This window comes from Pleurodeles waltl, chromosome 6 (genome assembly GCF_031143425.1).
Source record: "Pleurodeles waltl isolate 20211129_DDA chromosome 6, aPleWal1.hap1.20221129, whole genome shotgun sequence".
Taxonomy (NCBI): domain Eukaryota; kingdom Metazoa; phylum Chordata; class Amphibia; order Caudata; family Salamandridae; genus Pleurodeles; species Pleurodeles waltl.
In genome coordinates this window covers 761,884,161-761,898,035 of record NC_090445.1, presented here as the reverse complement: position 1 = coordinate 761,898,035, position 13,875 = coordinate 761,884,161, and the positions used below count along the sequence as shown (strand labels likewise).

At 40.7% G+C, this 13,875-nt stretch overlaps 1 protein-coding gene across 7 annotated transcripts in view; it reads left to right on the top strand.

The window, feature by feature from the left end:
- Nucleotides 1-13,875, top strand: part of VTI1A (vesicle transport through interaction with t-SNAREs 1A) — a 1,055,694-nt gene that overhangs the window by 784,811 nt on the left and 257,008 nt on the right. The gene's annotated exons all lie outside the window — the stretch shown is intronic.

Sequence of the window (13,875 nt, the reverse complement as noted above, 5' to 3'; positions counted from 1 at the left end):
ACCAGAAAAAGATGGGCCCTGATATTTCTGGGCCTCAGTGCTGTCAGACACTCCACTTGCATCCTTACCTTGAAGTCTCGAATAGTACTCACCGGAAGCATCCTTCACAAGTTCCTCTTTGACTCATCCAACCAACACCAATTCTTTCGCATTTGCACCACCAGGTGCCAGAAGATTCTGATCACTTGTAGAGTTTTCTCCCTAGCATCCGTTTTGTACCTTTTCTTCTTCATCCTTCATGTGCAGCCCCTTTATGCTCAAACACAGATAACATAAAAATTAATCAATACTGCAACAACACAAAACTGCATTTAACAGGCTGTCCAGAACCTCCTTTAAGCTTAACCCCTCCAAAACAGAGTTTCCACGGTTTCCCAAGAAAAATCAACAACTAGCTCAAACCTGGCTCAGTGATGTGAACCTGGGCCGATTCAAACCCCCAGTGTTCACTCAGTGCAAGTCTCCAGATTAAATCTGAGCACCAATCACACCCTCAATGGACATTCACCAAGAAAACAAAGCCAGCCAGGTACCAGCTCTCTCTTCTAAAGAAAGTAAAACCATTGCTCCTAGAAAGTGACTTCAGAGCTTCTATTCAAGACTTGTACTTTTTCATCTGGATGATAGCAATAATTTGCTCTGTGGCCTCTCAGACGCCACAATGATCCCTTCTTATTAAGGGGATCTAGATGCAGCAGCATATCTCATCAGTGAACTGAAGAAGTATGACCACATCAACCCCACCCTCATGAAACATAACTGGCTGCCCTAGCCACCCCTCATGATTTTCAAAACTAGCTGCAACATCTACAAAGTCATCTTGACTGGCATCACTGTCTAGCTGGCTGATAAACTCTCAACTTTGCCAGTGGGTTTGGTCATGCTTTGTGTTAGGGCATTACAATACTTAGACATTACAATACTTAAAACAAAGAAGTGCAGAAAAGAACAAGCATTTGAAATGCAACGGGTCTCACATTTGCTTGAGTTAAAGCTATTGGCATTGTAAATTCATAACTGGACTTTTATTGCCACATAAATTGGTCAACCCTGCCTCATAATTTGGTCTTTTCCTTCCACATAATTCCAATGGTCCTGCATAAAACTGAAGCACTTCCATTTACCTTCTTCTATCTGCAGCCAAAAATGAAAATGTTGCTAATTAGCATCCTAATTTAAATCTGCTGTGCTAATTCCAGTCGAATACTATTTCCACCACCCCACCATCAGAGTTGCTGGCTGGCTAAAACAATTCCCAAAAGAAGACAGCCATGGAGGAGTAACGAGAGAAATAAACTAAAAGGCTCACCCAGACATCAAGAGTGTTCAAACAGTCATAGTGTAGTAAGGATGGTAAGTTGTCAGGAAACATGATCATATTTGCAATAAGGAGAGATTATTAAAACATATACAATTATCATATAAACCCAATAAAAACCTTTATCAGAAATAAACATTTGTCATTAGACCGTAACGCTCAGAACAGCCTCTAGAGGACACCACAATGAAAATAACATTTGTAAGAAACATTGTCATGTTACCGTATAGTTAGACCCTAGAGGACATAATCACATGAAAATAAAATGACTGAAAGTATTGCAATGTAACAAAATATTTAGCACCTAGACAGCGTAGTGCATTACACATTTTCAGGGCTACCAGCCCTACTGCAATGATATTACAAACAAGACCCTTAAAACACAAACTACTCTTACCTGTAAAACAAAAGTTCCAGCCATGAGAAAGGGTAAAAAGACACTGAAAGGAGGGAGGGGTTATTTTGGGGACCCCAGAAACCTAGCGTGCGTACCCAGATATGATCTAGACAGAAAGAGCGAGTTGTGGATGTCGTGCAAAGCATTATGGGATGACAGAGTGCAGCAAATATTGTAGAATGTTGACTGTAATGCTCAGAACAGCCCCTAGGGGACACCACAATAAAAATATAATTTGTAAGAAACACTGTCATGCAACCATATAATTAACCCCTAGAGGGCATAACCACATGAAAATAGAATGGCGCAAAGTAATGTAGTGCAACCGTATATTTAGCTCCTAGAGAGCGTAGTTCCTTATGTATTTTCAGGCCTAGCAGACCTACTGCAATTCTAAGTCCCTTAGAACACAAACTACTCCAAGCAGTAAAACAAAAGTTCTAGCCATAATAGAGCTTAAAAAGGAACTGAATAGTGGGAGGGGTTATTATTTTGGGGTCCCCACTAACCTAGATTGAGGGCCCAGAGATGACCTAAGCAGAAAAGTGTGCCATGCTGAACGTTTTGGTGGTGGTCCCATTGTCCTAGGACCACCACGGGCTGAGTTATGGACAAAAATGGTTTGAAAAAGAATGCTTGCAAAGCATTATGGGGCAACATTTCCCAAGTGCATTGAATATTGTAGTATCGCCGTTGTGGATTTCAGTGTTTTTTTTAGTAAAGTATTTATCATTTATTTGTTTTTGCGAAAGCTATGGAGTGTGAAGGGTAGAGCCAAAAGAAATGACTCTGATTAGGTAACAGTGTGAACAATATGACCAGCGCTCCAATACTGTCATTGAATTTGTGATGTGGGTGCTGTGAGGGCCGTGGCTGCCATGGAGCATGAAGGGGAGAGACAAAAGAAAAAAATAGTTTACCCACGCTGAAGTATATTGGCAATCGTGCAATTATCCATGTAGCAGGGTCAGTTTGCGAGGCAGTATCAAAACAGTCCCAAGTTGGGACAAACGTAAAGCAATTACCAATAACATCAAGGGATTTTTGAAAGGCAAGCCCACAAACAAGTGAAAGTGATGGTCGTAAGATGGGGGTTGTTAAAAGCCCACAATACTTACAATAGGTCAAAGAGCTTGTGCTCTTGACCTAAAAGCAAGGCTAAAGGCCTTTTCCATCTATGAACCCAGTAACTGGAAAGACATCCCATGACGATCTGAACAGCCCCAACCCTGCCGCAGCTAAAGAGGTGAAGACACAACTCTTTTAATAGCATTACATCATGATGGGCTTGCGTTTATAGAAAGCAGTTCTCCTCCAATCACATGTTGACTGTATATTTGTCTTTCACCTTGTGTAGAGCTCCACTGCCTTTCAACTGGGTAGTGTCATGTAAATACCACATACATACATACATACATACACACATTTAACAAACGTTTTGACAATAGAAGACAAATACTTTTGTGGACTCCTGTGATTTATGCATATTAATAGTCTGAGAAATAGCAATAGCAGGCCAATTCAAATATCAAATGACCCCCATGTCTGTGTATATATATATATATATATATATATATATATATATATATTTTTTTTTTTTGTTTTTTGTTTTCATGTAGCACTGTATATCACCACACATGCATCTGAATGCTTGTAGTGTGAATTAGAAGTAGGGAGATTAAAAACCGAGCAATCAAAATGTCGTAGAATTACTCAATAGTCCACCAGCAGGATGGAATTTGCCTTCTGGATCTCCCTTCCACAGGAGTAGATGGACCATCTCTTAAGCCTTGAATAAGTGAATGTGTTACCTGTTCAATCAGCCATTCTGACACCTGCAAAAACTGCAAAGGGATCCGTTCGAGATTTATGAGCGTGACATAAGAATGGCGCAACGGTTGTTCATAGACCCGTGCTCGTGTGTTAAGCTGGTGATTTCTATAGTGCGTACTCCACCCTAAGCTTTTCTCAAAGTTCTAATGCGGGCGTGGTTTGTCGGGAGTAGATGAAAGGAGGGAATAAGGGGAAAATAGAGGGAATGAGAAAGGATGTTTTTACTGTGCAACGCTAAATCTGCGCCTTCATCATTTAATGTGGCTGATTCTCGACAGTTTATGTAAATAGCAGAATTAATTGGTACCATTCCTATAATTTGTGTCTTGCAAGAAGAGCAGTGCTTTCTTAACGGCTGAGCTCCTTACTTAAAAACAAGTAAACAACCTTTTACTCTTGCACTGTCACAATCTTGTGACAGCAGTACCTGCAGTATTGTGCGTGCTCACGGAGTAAATGATGTTTTGAGCCCTAATTAAAAGGAGGTATTACCAGTCAGCATGGAAATGTACAGTATTGCGGTCGACATTGAAACCTATAATGTTCCAAGCATCCGTTTAATGTGTAAAACAATTTTAAGGAGCATAAATTCAGTTGTCTGTGGAACTTTGTACAGAAAATGATTCACCCACAAGCACGCCTTAATTTTTCTGCGCAATATGCATTTTGATGACAATTATTAACTTTGCTCCTTCATATTGTTTTATACCGAAATGTGATCATAGACTTCCCTCTAACGGTTGTACACTCACAAAAAGGCATGGTGCCGATTATTTTGAAATATGTATGGTGCGATATTGTGCACTGCAAAGAAGCTATCAAGCAAGCACTGCGAATAAATGCAGCTCCCCAACCCAAACATGCACATAACTTTCACATTTGTGGTGGAAATAAAAAGTTGAGCTCCTTTTTAGGGTCGAGCCTGCGTTGCATGCGCTCGCGCATGCGTTTCGCAGCGAGACTCTTTTGTATTTAGAAAAGGTCTCGGAGCCCTGTCAACTTCACGTCAGTGTTTTTTATTGGTTGGTGGGCTTCCCTAATAAAATCTGCTTGCTTTCATTAGTCGAAGGCACGCATATGTCATGCCTTTTCCGGTGGCTAGCCCTCCTCCAGCGCAGCGACCAAGTACAGAAAACATGCGAGGCTCGCTGTTTTCCATCGGGCTCGTGGACTTTTTTTTCTCTAATTTACGAGCCCGATCTCGCTTGGCAGAAGTCGAGCGCTTTACACACTTGATTTCATTTTTTCAGGTTATGTACATAAATGCACTTTTGCCCGATAGGTGAAAAGTCGGGGTAGGAGTTTACAACACGATCAGCTCTAACATGAGCAAACTCGAGACCCGATGCATTGTAAATGCTTGTTGTTAATTATCCTCTGTATCAAAGACAGAGAATTGGAGGGGACTGCTCTGCAGGGGAAATGGAGGACACTGCTCCACAGGCCTCACGTATTATCTTCTTCTCCACTGAGGCATACAACAATTAATTTACATATGTGCTTCATTGGTGGTTGTGAGAATCCTTGTTTGACCCAATTCTTCCTGTTATAATCTTTTCTTCTACTTTGATTTTCATGTTCGCCTTTAACTGATTCAGCATGTGGAAACACTAAGGGGGTTAATTAAAGTTTAGTGTACATGATGTTGATGTGCAAATGTACCCGTACGCCAATGTGACAGTGTCTGCATCATTTAGAAACAGGTGGACCATCAGCTATCTGACAGAAATCTACATCTAGTGGAATAGACACCACTAGAGTAAAGTCATCATACCAGCCACTCTATTTACAGTGGACGGTCTAAAACTTTTTTTTTTCTCTCCATCGGTGCCTGGAAAATCCATGCACTGATGTAAGAAAAGAAAGTAATGAGACACACACTCACACTCACTCTCTCTCTCTCTCTCTCTGCCTCTCTCTCGGAGTTTGCTTTTGAAGAAGAAAAATCTTAAAAGTGTAGTTTCTGTGAAGGTACAGAGATAATGTCTAAGCTAGTGATGACCTCTAAATGTGGTTGATGGTAGTCCGTGAGGGTGGCAGATGTTTTGTTCTCTGCCACCCTAATGGACAGAGTACTATCCACCAGACCATACATCTATGTCTTAGACTGATTCAGCATAGGGAAACACTTACAGACCTTGGCCCCAAGAGGGATATGGCAGCTAAAGAATCAAATATACCAATAGTGATATGTCAGGGCACCTAAATGGACTTGTTGGGTGTGGATAATCTCCATCTTCACCCTCCTGTATATGCACACCTGTCTGCCACGTATCCATATATTGTTTCGTCGATAGACCAGGCATACAAGGCAGAGCTAATTGCTAATCCTACACCAAAGTAGCATACATAAAGCGCATGTCTCCCAAAAGACAGATCTAGCAACATGTAACTAACTAGTGTGAGCCCAGATGGTACTTCAGATAGAAACTACCAAGATTTAGTATGAGAGGAGCACAGGTATGTCTCTTGTAGAACAATTCCTCATCCCTCGATGTCTCAGTAAAAGGGAGTAGGGTAAAACCTTAGACCCATCCTTGATTCCTTGGTAAGTGATACAGCACGAAGGTCAAGGGTGAAGCAGTCCTTTGGCCACACAACCTGTATTAATACACCTTCTGTTCTCTTCACTTATTTTATTCCCAAGAGCAGAGGGCTCCCATTATGGCCTACTTCAATTGGTGGGAGGCTGCCCCTGGGCTCTTGTTCAGATTCTCTATTGTAGACTGCATATCTTTGTCATTTTGAACGGAGAGAGTTGATTTCTTTAGCAACTCCAGTCTTGGAGTCTAGTAGGTCCCTGTAATCCAGTGGTCTTCAAAGTGTAGGTCGCTACCCCCACGGGGGTCGTGAAGTCAATCGAAGGGGGTCGCGCATCCCGCATATCTGCTGCCTGGAACTGCCTTGAACTGGAATCCAAAACGTTTGATCTTCGTTTTGGATTCCAGAGAGTGGCATTTCATTCTGCATTCTCTCTGATTGGAGGATGTTGGAAAATAATGAAACGTCATTGACAACTGTCCTCCAATCAGAGAGAATGCAGAATGAAAACAAGGAAATGCCGGGAACTGGGGCCATAAATACGAAGCTGTGCAATGCTTTGTAGAGGAGACATTTTTTTTCCCCGCTGCCATGCACTCCGTCCTGCTGCCTTTCCTGGACTTCATCCCTGCAGGACTGGTAAGTAGCACATCTCTCCTTCACGATCTGATGAAAACCAAATCGGCGTTATTCTATGAGATTTCATAATTCGAAGCAGGGGAGGTGTGGACACACTTTAAAAAACTTTACAGAGACCGGTATTTACAAACAGTATTAATCAGTTCATTTGTATGGATGGTACTTTCATAGCAATGTAAATATTAGTAATGTATTTCCCTTTGATAAAAAGATTAGGGCCCATATTTATACTTTTTTAGCGCCGCATTTGCGTAGTTTTTTGATGCAAAATAGGCGCAAACTTACAAAATACAATTGTATTTTGTAAGTTTGCGCTGCTTTTGCGTAAAAAAAAGACGCAAATGCGGCGTTAAAAAAGTATAAATATGGGCCTAGGTTCGATCTGATGTGTGCTGCTTCTATCGGGAGTGGCAGTCATTCCAAATGTGTAGAGATGGCCTAAAGCCGTCAAGCAGAAACAAGGTTATCATATCGGAAGTGGCCAATAACTAACTGTTAGCCTGCCGACCTGAGTTTGCCTGTTCCAATTGAAAGGAGCAGCAGTTTAACAAAGGCGTCCTAGAAAACACAAACAGGCGGCATCTTACTTGTAACTGCATTTTGTTTTTGCTTTCAGTTGTACATATGTTCGTTTTTCCTTTCCCAACTGATTTGTCTCATAATAAGGCATAGATGAGTCATAGGACTGCTCTCAAGAGTCTTCCAAGTGTCGATGCAGGTGTCTATCTGCCCCTTCTGTGTACATTTGCAGTCTCTCCGTTTTATCTCCCTGCCTCGGTTTGGGAGTCAGATGTGGCTTTCACAAGGTAACCACAGAACTGACAGCGCCTAATAAATCATGTGTAACGCTGTACTGAAAACCAGGGGACAGCTTGTACATTGACAAATATTGCTGACAGCCTGAGTCCTCACCTGGTTGTTGGGAGGTGGGGGTATTCCAAGAAAGGGAAATACATACTGAGAAAGTGAGATCTCTAGGAGTTCTTAAAAAAGAAGAGAGGCTTGCCAACTATCCCAACCAATAAACTTGCACATGCAGAGTGGCAAGAGAGGAAACAAGTCTAGTCAGATTGGCACATATGTACTATTTACAATTTGTGGGCAGTATATTTTCAATCAGGAAAAAAAAAACAGTAGCAGATTGCTGGTTCTTTGGATGTTTGTGGCAAGGTATATTTGCTATTTTTAGGATTGTAGGATGCTGGCCTTCAGATAGGAGCAAAACTTTGGGTTGTTATGTGCAGGTGTTGGGTTTTGGTTACGGATTGTGAATACAAGTGTGTTAGGGTGCTGGTTGATATTTTGTTATGTGTTGGTTGTTGCATTGATATTTGCTGCTTTATGCGTGCTGATGCTGACAACTGCATTCTTCTTTATTGAATGTGCTAATTTTTTTTGCAGAGTTCATAGGTGATGGTTTTTTAGGTCACTATGTGCAGACCCTTGCATTGTTTGGTGCCATATTATGATGTATAATGTGAAAACATCCGTACGCACATGTAGTAAACCATCTGGAGTAATGGAATTCACTGCAAGGCAAGACTCTGGCTGTATTTTTTAGTAACTTTTGAACAGCTTGTCCAGGGGCAAGAGGAAGCATTTTTTGTTAACATTTGCAGATTATGCAGCAGATAATTATTTGTCTTGCAAATGTGTAAAATTCTTAATTATGTGGAAAAGTAGAAAAACAAAATTGCCTAATTCCAGTGCCCTGCCTATGGAGGACACAGAGTACCAGCATAGACTGGTAGTTTTCTTTTGGGTTGGCTCTTTACATTCAAAATCTAAACCTCTTGCCCCTGGACACCACCTGCATGCAGCTACCCATCCACCTCTGCTCCAGATAACCTGCTTATGCAGTGCTTAATTTGTAAATAAAAACGTGTCAGTGCCCAAAGCCCTCCTCTTCAACGTGCGGCTGCTGCAATTTCTGTTTTAATCACGTGGAAGGAACTGACTGTGTTATTTGTGTTTTTAAAGAAAGTAAGAAGATTTTTTGAGACATTCTGAGAACTGCAAAGAGTTTTTTGAAAAAGATAGCTATTCCGCATGTAGCAGCAAGTCTGAGCTATTCAGTAATATTGAACTTTGGAATTTTGTACCGTAGGTCAAACATACATTTGCCATGTATTGTTTCCTGCTGCAAAAAGATGGTAGGGCATTCAAACGAAAGGCTGAAACAGACGGTGAGAAAAGACCTGGAAAAATTAGGTCATATGATACCTCCTACCTGAATTTTGGATTCACCTGCATCACCATAAATGGCGAAATCAGGCCACAGTGTGTGGTTTGTGGCATGACCTTGGCTAATGAAAGTCTGAAACCAAACAAATTAAAGTGTCACTTGGAAACTACACATGGGTTACTGGTAGGAAAAAATACAGATTTTTTTGCCAGAAAGCTCGAAGACATCATCCACCAATAAGACACTGTGAAAAATCTGGTCTCCACGCCAACAAATGCCTTGAAAGCATCTTACCAAGTGGCATACCACATTGCCAAAAACAAAAAGCCTTTTACAGATGGGGAAAATGTGATTCTTCCAGCAATTCTTGACATGGCCAGGACAATGCTTGGTGAAAAAGCAGCGGAGAAGTTTAAAATGATACCCATCTCAGACACAACAGTTTGCCGTCGCATCTCTGACATGTCAGAGGACATCCACAGACAACTCATAGCACGCTTGAAATCCAGTTTGTTTGCTTTGCAATTGGATGAAGCAACTGACTTATCCAAGGAAGCTCATTTAATTGCTTATGTCCGATACTGCCACAAAACTGTAATATTGGAAGATTTTTTATTCTGTAAAAAAAATCAAGGGACATGCAACATCAGCAGCCCTGTTTGATATTCTCAATGACTTCCTGTGCTCTAATGACTTAAATTGGGAGAGCTGTTTTGGGATCTGTACCGATGGTGCTCCTTCCATGTGTGGGGCTAGGGCAGGCCTAAAAGCTAAAGTGTTGAAAGTGGCTCCTCATATTCTATGGACCCACTGTATGATACACCGGGAAGCCCTTGCAGTCCGAAACATGGATAGAGAACTTGGGGAAGTGTTGAATTCTGCTATGAAAATTGTTAATTTCATAAAGGCACACCCAACTAGAGGTCGTCTGTTTGCAATTGTATGTGCCGAAATGGGAGCCGAACATGATGGTTTGCTTTTCCATACAGAAGTCCGATGGTTATCCAGAGGGAAGGTTCTGAATCGTATTTTTGAATTAAGAAACAAAGTACGACAGTTCCTTCTGGATGTGGACCCCTACAAAGCAGAACAGCTATGTAATCCCCGTTGGCTTGTGCTTTTAGCATACCTTGCAGACATCTTTGATAAATTAAATTCCTTGAATTTGTCTTTGCAAGGAGCTGAAAGTACGTCTTTCACCATGTACAAAAACAAATCTGCCTTCAAGAAGAAACTGGAGTTGTGGAGAAGACTAATTCAAGATGGCCTGCTTGAGGCATTCCCCTGTTTAGCAGAAGCTCTTGATGACACAGGATATGAACTTGAAAGTGCTGCTGAGGTCATAATAAATCACTTGACTTCTCTCAGGGAGAGGAAACTGATCATGTCAATGACTGGGTCTTTCAACCTTTCCTAGTGGGTGCAGGTACTCGTCTTCCAGTGCACCTTCAGGAAGACCTAATTGAGGTCCAGAGTGACCGTATTCTTCAGATGCAGTTCAACAAAATCTCATTGGGAGAATTTTGGCTGGCAATGTCTGAAGAACATTCAGGTTTGTCAAAAATTGCAGTCAAGGTTCTTCTGCCTTTCAGCTCATCATATTTATGTGAGATTGGGTTCTCATCATTGGCAGTATTAAAGACGAAGTACCGTTCAAGACTAGAGGTGGAGCACAACCTGAGCATGGCAGTAGCAAGAATACATCCACAAATTGACCATCTCTCTGGAGAAAAACAGGCACACCCATCACACTAGTTCAGAAATGTGTTATCATCCAAATAAGTTTTGTTAAATTATGTTTTGATTGAGAAAAATAAAGTACCATTGCATATTTTTGGGCACTTTTTTGGTAGATGTTTTGTTTGAACTGTGTAGTAAGTCTCTGACTCCAAACCACAGTCACCCACAAACCTTTGATTTGCTAAATACTGTCTACTAATATTCCCTTACCACAAAAATGATTTGCCATGGATATTGGGGGCGTTTATACTTGTCGCTGATGAGGAGTATCAAGTTCTAGAAATTTTTTGACAGGAAGGGGTCCTCACACCTGAAAACTTTGACAAGGGGGTCCCGGTGTCCAAAAGTTTAAAGACCTCTGCTGTAGTCTCTCCTTCTTGGGGTCATTAGAGTGACCAGTGTCACTGGAAATTCGACCTCTTGGTACAGAGGAAGTAATTCTGCAGACGTTGGAAGCTTGCATGCTTTTCATCCCTTTACGACGAAGGTAAGGTTTGTACCAGTTTGTATGAAACGCAGTAGAGGACTCCGAAGGGGTAACTAGGGCTGGCTTCTGATAACAACATGCCTTTGGTGTTTACATGCTGCAAGATGTAGCTGTTCTTTTTGATCTTTTAGCAATTTCTAAGTCTTTGCCTAGTAAGCTTGGAGGCAGCAAAGAGTTTTGTGTCCAGAAGAGTTAGTTAAATTTAATTATATGGTCTTGTGATGGTATGGCTCTTGTGTATTGTCCTCTTTTTATGGTATGGCTCTCGTGTATTGTCCATTTTGCGATAGTTGTATATTATGACATTTAATCCCATAAATGCAGTCTCACAAGGACATCTAACAGGGAGACATCAATACAAATAATAGAGAGCATAGCTCCCATATGAACCCATGAAGTTGAATACATTTGCAGAGAAGACCCGCCAACTTTTAACACAGAAAACAAGTAAGTGATCCTTTTAGTGGCGTGCATATACCATGGACTCCTGCTGTTACTGAGAGGACAGTATCTAAACCTTTTAGCCCTGGTGAATACTAATGGCAGACTGCACAAAACATGCCAACCCTCTTAACTGGCAAATACATTTTTCAGTGGTTGTAGCTGGTAAACACTGCTCACAGTTTATTTAATAAGCAAGCCTATATATACTTCTGTTAGATTGTATACTTGCTAGAACCTACGTTTCCTCCTTTCTTTTACCAGTCGTTGCTTCATACTTTGCTTTTAGTTACTGAACGCACTCTAGACGTTCTAAAATTGTCAATAGTGGGGAAACCCGAATGGAAGGATAGATGGCTGCACCGCTCAAGTGGTATGTTCCCTAAACCAGTAAGTAACTCAGTAGTCTGGATAACACACACACAATCCGAACTACTCACCCAGCATGATAGTATAATACAGGAAGTAATCTGCAGCGGATACTGAAATAATGATTACTGAAAGGTTCATGTGCACTAGCAAGCTTGGGCAGTGGTGAATTTAGTGAATGTGTGAATATTACAAATTATATTATTGGTTATGAATGATAAGTGAAAGGTAGCTATGGAGACAGATTACTAGAGTCCCTACCAAAGGAATGGCTGGACAGATACACTTATTGTAATCATCGTACCATACTGTTAGCTAATAGCAAAGGTTATCAAAACATTTTGTTTGTCTCTCATTTTACTTTCAGTGCACCTGTCCACTTCTGAATTAATTTTTTGGGGGGAAGTTAGAAGACACTTTTTCGACAAATATTTTTCTGCTTTCCTACTTAAGCACATTGTACTTTTGTTTCACATGCATTTGACAGTACTACCTTCTGTTATCAGTTCAGAGACAACATGAAGGTCAAGACCCACCACCACTGAGGATTACACTTTCAGTGCCTGGTTCGTTATTTTTGCTGTTTAGCAGATATTGTACACTATCAACTTATCTTAAGGTTGACCTTAAAGAAATGCAAACTTCTGTGATATGGCGAATACATAATATAGTTGCAAATGTGCCGTATTCAATTCCGGTCATGTAGGAGTTTGGTAAGATCCAGATTCATGTAGACTTCCTTCGGCATTTATCATTTCCCGCAATGTATATTATCTGTTGTTGGCCACTACCTTTTCGTGATTTACGTGTTGGCCAATTGTGTGCATATCTTTATGAAAATGTATTTACAAAAACCATGGTACATTTGGGGCACCTATCTATCTAATTATTTGTCTAATTATTATTAGCTGAGAGTTCACCAAATGCCCTCATCTGCCGTAGCAGCCCATTGTCCAGAGATATCCATCTTTGGATTTCCACTTTAATGTATGTATCTTGCACTTTCATTTGAATGGGACCGTCCCCTTCTTTTCTAAGCCTCTACATCCCCATCTTCCTAATTAACTTATTTTCTCACCTGCTCCAGTGCATGTCATTACTAGTTCTGACCTTTTTCTTCATCCATAATGGTCTCTCCGGGTAAATTCCCTGATCAGTGTGCAGCAATCTGATTGGTTGTATCAAAGGGTTGGAGTTCTGTCCAAATGATTTGTTCTTGTTGAACAGTTCAGGAGTTGAGTTAAGGAATTTATCCTCACTCTGGCTAGAACCAGCAAACCTCTCTACAGTCACACAGGTTTATTTTCATGTAGACGGATGATGCTTGATACTATGGAGCTATTGTTGAGTTCTGTGTTTTGGGTTCACAGTTATATTAATGATTCTTCCCCAAAAGACTCACAGGACGTTTGATTGTGGTAAAACAACTTGAAAGCTCCTAAAATAAGGAAATACTCCTTTTATGTACAGTTTTTGTAGGTATCATACACTTATTTAAATATATGCACCCCAATCTAAGAAATGTCTTACAAAATATTTTCAGGCAACATCAATATCAAATAAATACATAGGGCTTGATTACAAATATAGGTGCTATTTATCGCACCTGGCAAATAACGATACTATGGGGGTTCATTAATCGCAGGGTGTGATAAATAGCCCCTATTACGAGTTTCTTTGGTATAAGGTGGATTTTGGTGCTTAAGACACTAAAATCTGCATGGTACGGTAAATACTGTTTGCTTTTCCCTTTTAAATTTTGGACAGAGTTGACCTGCCGAAATGTAATGAATGTTTTCATTTAACACACCGATAATCAGAGGATGCGCTAAATATCTTAACAAAGTTGTAATTCTGACACATACATACACAGGGATTTGCGCAGGATTGGAATTTAACGCACAACTTGTAATCAGGGCCATATC